This window comes from Hippopotamus amphibius, chromosome 8, assembly GCF_030028045.1.
Source record: "Hippopotamus amphibius kiboko isolate mHipAmp2 chromosome 8, mHipAmp2.hap2, whole genome shotgun sequence".
Taxonomy (NCBI): Eukaryota; Metazoa; Chordata; class Mammalia; order Artiodactyla; family Hippopotamidae; genus Hippopotamus; species Hippopotamus amphibius.
In genome coordinates this window covers 42,513,596-42,523,801 of record NC_080193.1, presented here as the reverse complement: position 1 = coordinate 42,523,801, position 10,206 = coordinate 42,513,596, and positions in this window count along the sequence as shown.

Here is a 10,206-nt window from a genome sequence, read left to right as displayed (position 1 = left end):
AACCACTGGACCATCAGGAAAGTCCCTCCTCTGCCTCTTTAGGATGCCCTTTTCCTCAGCCTGGGCATCCCCTGCCCTCCACCATCGCCATCAAGCCATCCTTGCCTTCACAGCCCACTCCTTCCCCACCTGTCCTTGGCCCCCATGATCTCCACCTCTGACTTCTTGATGCCGTGAGGTCTGTGCCCCTGGGTGGGTGACTTTTCCTTCACACAGCCTCACCTCACCAGCCCAGCAGTGCAAGAACGTGATACACGCTGCTTGGTTAATTGAGGAGGAAGACAAGAGAGCCTAACATGGCAATGAAAACATGACTTCATTCCTCCCTCTCTTTCTGCCACCCACAACTCTACTCCTACATGCATCTGCCCAGGGCCTACTCTCTGGCAGGTCATGGGTAGGTGCCGGGGACAGAGGAACCCTCAGCAAGTCCATTCTGTGCCCTCAAGGAGCTCACATCCTGTGGCCTTGGGCAAAGGATTTTACTCTCCTTCATCTCAATGTCCTCTGTTGTGAAAAACATCCTACAATTCCTGCTGTTCCCCCCTGGAGGGCTTGTTGTGGGGACTGAGGATGTGGAAGCAAGAGCCTTCATAAGACAGGAAAAGCACCAAGTTACATGAATGCAGCCAGGAAACTGGGTGTCACCCCTGCAGGGAGTTGTACCCCCTTCCCCCACTGAGGGCCTGGTCATGATGAAGTGGGGGTGCAGCAGGATCCAAAACTCACACAGACAGCTTCCCTAGGAAGAGGCAGCGAGGGCCAGCTGCGCAGCTCCTGGCGGGTCCAGGGTAGGGGGGGTGAGTAGAGGGAGTGATACTGATCTGAATGGCTCTTTTTTTGGCCAGCAAGCCGGATCTTATTTCCCCAACCAGAGATCAAACCCATGCCCCCTGCAGCAGAAGCGGGGCATCTTAACCACTGGACTGCCAGGGAAGTCCCTGAGCTGAGTGGTTCTGAACAAAGATTCCTTGGGGGCTTGTGTTCCAGGCCCAGAGCGTCACACGGAGAGTTTTGGTTTTCTTTGAAATAAAATCCTGAATGGAGTTCAAGGGATTGAAGGGTTGGAACAAAATCCAAGTCCAGAGTTACAGCGGAGGCCGAGGGGGAGGCCTGGTTGTGGGGTCAGGAGGCTTCGGACGGGGTCCCACCCCTGCCCACTGCCAGAGCCTTCCTGTGTCTGTGTCCGATTCCCTCCCCTGGCAGGTGGGGACGGCTGCCCACTGTGCTGACAGCTTAAGGGAGGAGCCCACGGAGGTGTCCCTCCTCTCGGCCCCCCGGCCCCCCACAACCCAGCACCCCACCCAGGGGAGGCCTTGAGGCCTGACGGGCACGTTCCTTCCTCACCCTGAGGCCCAGGCCATCCAGAGGTGACTGACACACTTGTCCACAATTGTCCAAGAAGGTAGGTGGTGACTCAGATAAACCCAGGCCTTGGAGGCGAGGCCCCCTTGGCTTCTTCCTGCGGGCACTCAGCTCCCGTGGTCCTCAGTCTCCTTGTTGGTGAAACACCAGCGTGCAGTGAGATGGCACATGTGGCACAGCTGATGTTGCCAGGTGCCCAGTCCGCAGCGCCTAGGCTGTGCTTCACGCCCCATGGGGCCACCCTGAGGCCCTCCTGCTGGGACAAGGCAGCCCTGGCACCTGCCATCCCCCCCACTCTTGAGTCTGCCTTCCTACTGCAGAAGCCCGGGATACCTCGCTCTCCTCCTCTTCCAGCTTCTCCTGCTCAGCCCCCACAGGCCCTGCAGCTACCGAGGTGGATCTCTGGGCCAGGGTTCTGGTTTCCAGGCCTCTGCAGGGGCTCTCCAGCGCTCTCCTGGTCATGTGGACAAGGCTTTTCACACCTTGTTTCCTGCAGGGCTTCCCCAGGTTTTTCCCTCCCAACCCACCTCCTACCCAGAGACCTTCCTCCCGGGAGGTGCTTCCTCTCCCATCCCACTAGCTGGCAGAATGCAGGCCCCGGGCACCTGGCACACAGACAGGGCCCGGGAGCTCCCTTACCTTGTCGGGGTGGGGATCCCACTGACCACCTTCCCCTCCGCCCTTGGCACTGTGAAAGAGCAGGGCAAGGAGGCAGTGCCAGGGCTCTGGGTGTGTCGGAGAGCGTGAGAGAGCAAAGAGGCGGAAGGGCCCCAAGAGAAAATGGTAGAGTCCTCTGGGCCCACGTAATTTATTACAGGACTTTGTCCTTGGGCTCCAGGCACACCCACTGCCACATGGCTCCTGCCGCCCCACCTAGCAGAGCTTCACGGCAGCCTGATCTTTAACCCCAGCCTCTTCAGCAGAGAGTCCCCACGGGCCATTAGAGCCTGATTCCACACACCTGTTGCTGGCTGCCAGCCAAATCCCATGGTGACCATCTACCCAGGGAGCCGAGCATCTTTCTGAGCATCACAGGGACTCCAAGGCAGCCCATGCGGGAGCTCATCTCCCCAACACCCCATGTCTTAATTGGGGGCACACACAGGAGATGCCAGGAAGTCTTACATCAGAGCTAAAGGCCTTCGGGGCAACCAGATTCCCAGTAGGGTCCCTGGGAGCAGAGGGAATGGCTTGAGCTGGGACTTGAATGCAGAGGGTATTTTTGCTATGAGACAAATACAGATCCTTCTAAAGGAAAGGGCATCAGGCGATGTGTCCTGGGAGAGGACAGGCAATCCCTGGAGGTGAGGGTGAGGGGTTTGTAGGTGGGTCAAAAATGAGTCCACAGGAGATACCTGCTGGATTGCAACGCTTTCCCTGGGAGAGACGTCGGGGGTCCTCACCATTTGCCCAACTAGAGCCAGTCAGGTTCTTTCCCTTTCCCAGAACTTGGGAGGGGACCACGGGCAGAGGTGTGGGGACTAGCTGTCATCTTTTAGATAGAGTTGAGGCCACAGCAGGGCAGCAAGCCTGACCCTGGGCCTCTATGGGGTTCGGGAACCAAATGCTGGTGGGAGAGAGAAGGGTAAAACAGAAGAGCCACAGGAGTAGAGACCACTCGGCCCCGGAGAGAGGTGGCGGCCACTGCTGCCTGAGAGCTTTCAGTGCTTCCTGCATGGGCGCCGTGGAAGCTTCCTTCGGCTACACATTTCACTGTTGAGATAGCTTGATGGAGTTTCTGTTCCTTACAACCAACCAGCCCAGGACAAAAGTAGGGAAGCGAGTTGGGAGGTGACTTAAGGAAGGGCCATTTGGAGGGAGCGTGGGCTCTGAGGCTTTCAGCCATCTCCCCACCCACTCCTTGCAAGTGCTGTGTTCAAGTTCCACTCGGCTCCAACTAGCCTCCTGACCCCTGAAACCTCACCCAGTTTCTGGGTCAGTGCTTGCTTTTAGGGAGCTTCACACAGCAGGTGGCTTTTCTGGTTTAGAAAGATATCCTTTCTTTCCCACAGGACTGACACGACTGATCCTGGCAGCTCCTGGAGATGGCAGGCCCCCTACCTTGGGACTCCTGGGACCAGGCGAGGTCCTCTATGGCCCTTATTCCACTGTCCCCTTGCAAAAAAAATAGTGGAACAGAATATGTGTGTAGAACAAAATGACTCATAGGACATCTCTATCCCGATCCTGTCTTAAAATTTGATAGAAACACATTTTGGATACTTACAAACTTGTCTCCTGCTTTTTTTTTTTTTACATTTGACATTAAATCATAAACATTTTCTTGCACTGTACCAAACTTTAACCACTAGTCTTTAAAGACAGCATGGTGAGAGAGAGATAAATATCATATGATATTGCTTATACGTGGAATCTAAAAAAAATGGTACAAATGAACTTATTTACAAAACAGAAATAGTCACTGATATTGAAAACAAACTTGTGGTTACCGAGGAGGAGAACGTTGGTGGAATAAATTGGGAGGTTGGGATTGACTTATATACACAACTACATGTAAGATAGATAACAAATAAGGACCTACTGTATAGCACAGGGAACTCTGCTCAATACTCTGTAATTGCCTATATGGGAGAAGAATCTAAAAAAAGTGGATATATGTATACGTATAAATGAATCACTGTGCTATACAGCAGAAACTGACACAATATTGTAAATCAACTATACTCCAAAAAAATTAATTAAAAACAAAAAGACAGCATGGTGGTTCAGCCTCCAAGTGCTCCATCATTTGTGTAACCATCACCCCTGGATGGACATCGAGAGACAGCCTGTCCATTGCTATCACCCACAACACTGCACGGTATGAGTCTGTGCTCACAGCTTTGTTTGTATTATGTCATTACAGGGATATTCCAGAAGGGAATTTATTGAAACAAGGGGTTTGAATGTTTTGTTGCTAACCTTTCTCAAGAGGCACGTCAAGTCCTCCCTCCCAGCAAACAGTGTCCATGTAACTTCAAGGACCTGGCCTGACTGCTGTGTCAGCTGTCAGGGCTCAAAGGGGACACCTGAGGGGCAGTTCTCCAAGAGCCTCGGGTTTTCTGTTGCGGAGCTACCCCAAGCCCTGGAAATCAAGAAGAGTGGCTGGGAAGTCAGGGCAGCCTCTTCCCTGTCCCAAGTGTGGCCAGACTGGGCTCTCCCACAGCCTAGAGCTACTTCCACAATTCTCCTCAAGGTGCAAATAGTCTGCTAACCTTTAAGTATGTGTTTCTTACTTGAGCCAAAATGCCTCCATGCAACAACCTACTTTCATTCTGTTTCTGTCCAATGATCAGAACCCATTGTAGTGTCACCATAGCAACTAAAACAGAGCACAGCAAGTATTTCATTTCAGCTCTGCCAACACATCACAGAGCAACCTGAAGTGGCTTGTTTCCTGGTGGCCCCGATCTTCCCATCCAGCCTACAGCAACCAAGTTATCCATTAACACTATAAAATACCACAGCAGTAAGCATAGACCTTTGTGACTGAGTTACCGTTTAGAGGATTTTACAATTCTCAGTCTCCAAGAGAATGAGCATTTAATGAATGCTTTCTGTGTACCGGTTCATTGCATATGAACCCACTCAACCCTCATCAAAAACCCTACAAATCAGGGGTGTTTATCCTCATTTCACAGTAAGGAAATTAAAACAAAAGAAGTTAAGAAACTTCCTTAGGTCACATGGCTAAAAGTGGCGGGGGCAAGATTCGAGGCGAGGTCTACCTGACTCCAGGGCCATTGCTCACTGCACTACATCACATCTCACCAACCCTCAAAAAAACCTGGACTCCCTCTCCTCCCTCAAGCATGGATAAGACTTCCATTTTTAGAGATTTTTCAGGGAAGGTGCTTTTCCAACTTGCTTACCCTAGCCCAGGATCTGAAGGGCCTTTCCCCTTTCATTACTGTGATCTCCAAGGTGCTATGACAGAGAAATATCTGGGAAGAAGAAGGGTTTAAATACTTCCCTGGAAACACTTATGCACAGTACAGAGTGCATGTCACAGAAAACATTCTATCCGGGCAGTTCAGAGTTTCTCAGTCTTGGCACTCTTTTCACTTGGGACCAGATTACTCTTTATGGGGGTGTTGGGAGGAGCTGTCCTGTGCACTGTGGGATTTCTTAGCAGCATCCCTGGCCTCCACCCACTATATGCACTCCCCTGGTGGTGCAATCAGTTGTCTGCAAATATTTCCAAATGTCTCCTAGGGGGAAGAATCAGCCCCCATTGAGAACCAATATATAGCTCATAGGTCCAAGTGCAGTTAAGGCCGGAAAAATGAGGAGGCCTGCAAGGGCCAGAATGGAATGTATTCTTGGAAGAGGTGACACCCACATTGGCCTCTTTGAATGGCAAGAGGATATGGGTCAGAAGATATGGGGGGGAGGGGGACAGGGAAGGGGCTATTGTACTGGTGCTCCCTAGAGGATCTTGGTTCTGACACCAAGGAAATGCCTGTATCACCAGAGAAGCCTGAGTACTGCATCCTCCCTGGATAAGCAACTGGGAGGTAGACATTGCCAGACTGGGCAAAGCTCGGATCCAAAGTCCTGACAGGCCGGGGGGGGCGTCCACGATCTCTGTCCAGGAGGAACGACTCATTTCTGATTGTGTTTTATCATAACCCATCTGAGGGACCCACCCGGGGGTTTGTCCAAGGGTCAGGGTCAGGGTTAGGCAGCAGGAGGAGCACTGTGGAGCTGCACCCCGAGGCCTCTAAGGGCTGCCCTTGCCCAGCTTTACGACCAAAGGAAGAGCCCAGAGTCAGTGAAAGAGACATCAATGGTCTAACGGATTGTGGAGTCTGAAGCAAGCTCCTGGAGCAACACCCCACTGTGTGCCTTGAACGGTAGGCAGGACATGCTGGCCCGTTATAGGGGGAAATTGCTGTCAGTTTGGCTCATTAGTTACCAGGGAAACCAGCAAAGGGACACGCCCCTCACTGCCTTTTTGATAAGAACAATCACTAGCTGAGGCCTGGGGCAAGTATGTAGGAAGGTCAGTCAGGTGGCTAGGGTTTAGGTGAAGCAGGCACTGGTTGGGCAGGAGATGTACAGATAGCAAGAGAATAGCCGTCTTGAGTGGCCTGACCATACAGGCACAAAATATAAGAGTCATTTTCCCCTCTCTGGAGAACTGTGGGCCATCCAGTGAATAGATCTCAGTCTCGGGCCCTGGCACTTAAGCCCAGGTCACTGGTTGTACGTACACAGGGGGACCTCTGCCCCATGACCAGGATCAATAGCATCCTGGTGACTAACATGATTGCCCTGGGGAGGCTGAAGTAGTGGGAGGGGAAAGCAAAACCTGATTATGTGGCAGCTCAGTAACCAGCTAAATGATGCTGATGGTGCTGATTGTGATGAAGATAATACTTTGTCCAGCTCTTGGAAGAGGTTGAGGGTGAGCGGCCCACTGCTAAGAGCTTCATTTCTGAAAAGAGAAGCATTAGGACGCTGGCTGAAATGCTCTGTGTGCGCCAAGGTCGGCTTCTTTTCCTTCTGGTCCCACAGCTGGGGTACTCTTTTCAGCCTCACTCATAATCAGGATCAGCTACGGAATGAGAGTAAATAATCTGCTTCACTTCCAGGCCCGGCCCGTTAAAACCTCCTATGCCATCCTGCTCTGTCTCTCTTCTCCCCTCTGCTGGTGGTGTGCAGAGCACGCAGGAGTGGATTCTGAGGCCCTAGGGGATGGTGGAGCCACAGTGTGGAAAGAGCCTGGGTTTCTGAATGACTTCGGGATGCAGAGTACCACCACTGACTCCACTGCCCATTTGCAAGAGCAAGAAATAAACTTTTTGTTTCAAGCCACTAAAATTTGGTGTTGTTGTTGTAATGTTTAACCTACCATAATTAAAACATGATCCATCTCCCACCCAAATTGGTCTTTATATTTCAAATACCAGCACAAATACTCCTCTCCCAGGTAGTTGGCACTGACTGCTACAGTTCACTCTAGCTCCATCTTTTAATTTCTAAGGCACTCATTACTCAGATCACATAATTTACCTGTTACCATGTATTTTGTTTCAGAGTAGGACTTCCTGATGGATTGTAAGTTTCTCAAGGCAAGAATCATATGTTAGATTTTTTTTTGTATCTTCACAGTGCCTGATAATACTAATGATAATATCTGTGTGTGTATATATATATATACATATATATATGTATATATATATATAATGTCCCAGGAATCATTATTTATACATAAACATATTTAATCCTCATAACAACTCTGTGAGATAAATACTACTAACAGCTCCAACTTATATATGAGGACGTTTAAGCACAGAGAGGTTAAGCAATTTGTCCAAGGTCACAAGCTAGAAAGTGACAGAGCCAGGATTCACACCTAGAATGTTGAGTAATGACTGAGCTTCCAGTAATTATACGATCTTAACCATAGTTTTTTCAGGATTGTTAGCTTATACATCCAGTGAAACTGTAGCTGCCTTTGGGCAGGGAACAATGGTATTGATCTGATTTGTTCTAATACATGAAGCTGGAGAGGTACAGAGGAATTGTCACCCACCACCTGCTGGTTGAGGGAACTGCAGGCCATCTTGAAGCAAACTGACAAAGGATTAATCTCCAAAATAGATAAGCAGCTCGTGCAGCTCAATATCAAAAAAGCAAACAACCCAATCCAAAAATAGGTGGAAGACCTAAATAGACATTTCCCCAAAGAAGACATGCAGATAGCTAACAAACACATGAAAAGATGCTCAACATCACGAATCATTAGAGAAATGCAAGTCAAAGCCACAATGAGGTATCACCTCACACAGGTCAGAATGGCCATCATCAAAAAATTTAGAAAAAAATAAATGCTGGACAGGGTGCTGAGAAAAGAGAACCCTCTTGCACTGTTGATGGGAATGTAGATTGGTACAGCCTCTAAGGAAAACAGTGTGGAGGTTACTTAAAAAAACTAAAAATAGAATTGCCACATGACCCAGCAATCCCACTACTGGGCATATACCCTGAGAAAACCATAATCCCAAAAGATACATGTACCACAATGTTCATTGCAGCACTATTTACAATAGCCAGCACATGGAAGTAACCTAAATGCCCATCAACGGATGAATGGATTAATAGGACGTGGCACATATATACAATGGAATGTTACTCAGCCATAAAAAGGAATGAAATTTAATTATTTGTAGTGGGGTGGATGGACCTAGAGTCTGTCACACAGAGCGAAGTAATAAAGAGAAAAACAAATACCGTATGCGAATGCATATATGTGGAATCTAAAAAAATGGTACTGATGAACCCAGTGGTAGGGCAAGAATAAAGAAGCAGATGTAGAGAACTGACTTCAGGACACAGGGGCAGGGGGAAGCAAAGGGAAAGCTGGAATAAAGTGAGAGAGTAGCAATGACATATATACACTACCAAATGTAAAATAGCTAATGGGAACCTGCTGCATAACACAGGGAGATCAACTCGATGACTGGTGATGACTTAGAGCCGTGGGATAGGGAGGAGTTGGGAAGGAGTCGTGGGAGGGAGGAGATTTGGGGATACATATATAAATACAGCTGATTCACTTTGTTGTACAGCAGAAATTGGCACAACAGTGTAAAGCAATTATACTCCAATAAAGAGCTTAAAAAATATTATCGACACTCGGGTTATATTAAAACTTCTTTTGGCCACACTGTCTTAACACTTTCTGTTCAAGGCTACTGTCTTCCCAGTCACTGCTGTGCAGCTGTGAATGTGTTACATCATTCATTTGTAACTGCAGTGTGAGCAAAAATGGATGCCCCACTTGTGATTTGCAGGAAAGAAGAGCAGTGTGCAGTGATTTGTTTTTTGTGGTCTGAGGGTGAACATGGTGATGTTATTTATTGAAGATTTTGTGTGCAGAATGGAGAAAGTGTTTTGTCATGAAGTGTGTATGAATGGATAGAGAAGTTCAAGGAAGGTCGCACAAGTGTTAGCCATCAAGAAGGAGCTGGACACCTGTCCACATCCACAGCTGATGACAACATTGAGTGTACACGTGAAATGATTCTGTTGAACAGACAAGTGACAGTGGGTGTGGCAAATCATTTGCAAATCAGCCATGGCTCAAAGACTCAGCAATCAACAGTGCTCGTTACAGTGAGATGCTTATTGAAGAACTGAAGCCTAAACTTCAGATTAAACGCAGAGGACTGCTATCCAAGGGCGTTGTGATCTTGCATGACAATGCACGTCCACACACTTCCGCCCACACTGTCGACACTCTGAAAAAACTTTGTTTTGAGGTGTTAAAGCATCCTTCCTGTAGTCCTGATCCTGCTGCATTGGACTTTCACCTGTTTGTTCCCCTGAAAGCAGACCTACGAGACAGAGATTCACTTCTGATGAAGAAGTGAAGATAGCAGTACATTTGTGGCTTGCAGCTCAGCCTAAAACATTTTTTAATGAAGGAATATGAAAGGTGGTTGACAGATGGACAAAATGTATTGAAAAGCAAGGAGATTATATTGAAAAATTATGTATTTGTCTTTCCTAAAAGTTAATTAAAATAAATTCTACAGCCAGAGTGCGGATAATTTTTGACCCACTCTTGTACCAGCCAGAGCCCTGGAAAAGATGTCAAATAATCCAGGAAAATTCACTCACTGCTACTTTAAACTAGTTTAGGGAAAAGCAACTTTTTTTTTTCTGTATAGTCCCTAAAACTAGAGATTACAGGGCTTCCTAGGTGGCGCAGTGGTTAAGAATCCGCCTGCCAATGCAGAGGTCACGGGTTCGATCCCAGCTCCAGGAAGATCCCACATGCCGCGGAGCAACTAAGCCCGTGTGCCAAAAAAAAAAAAAAAAAAAAAAAAA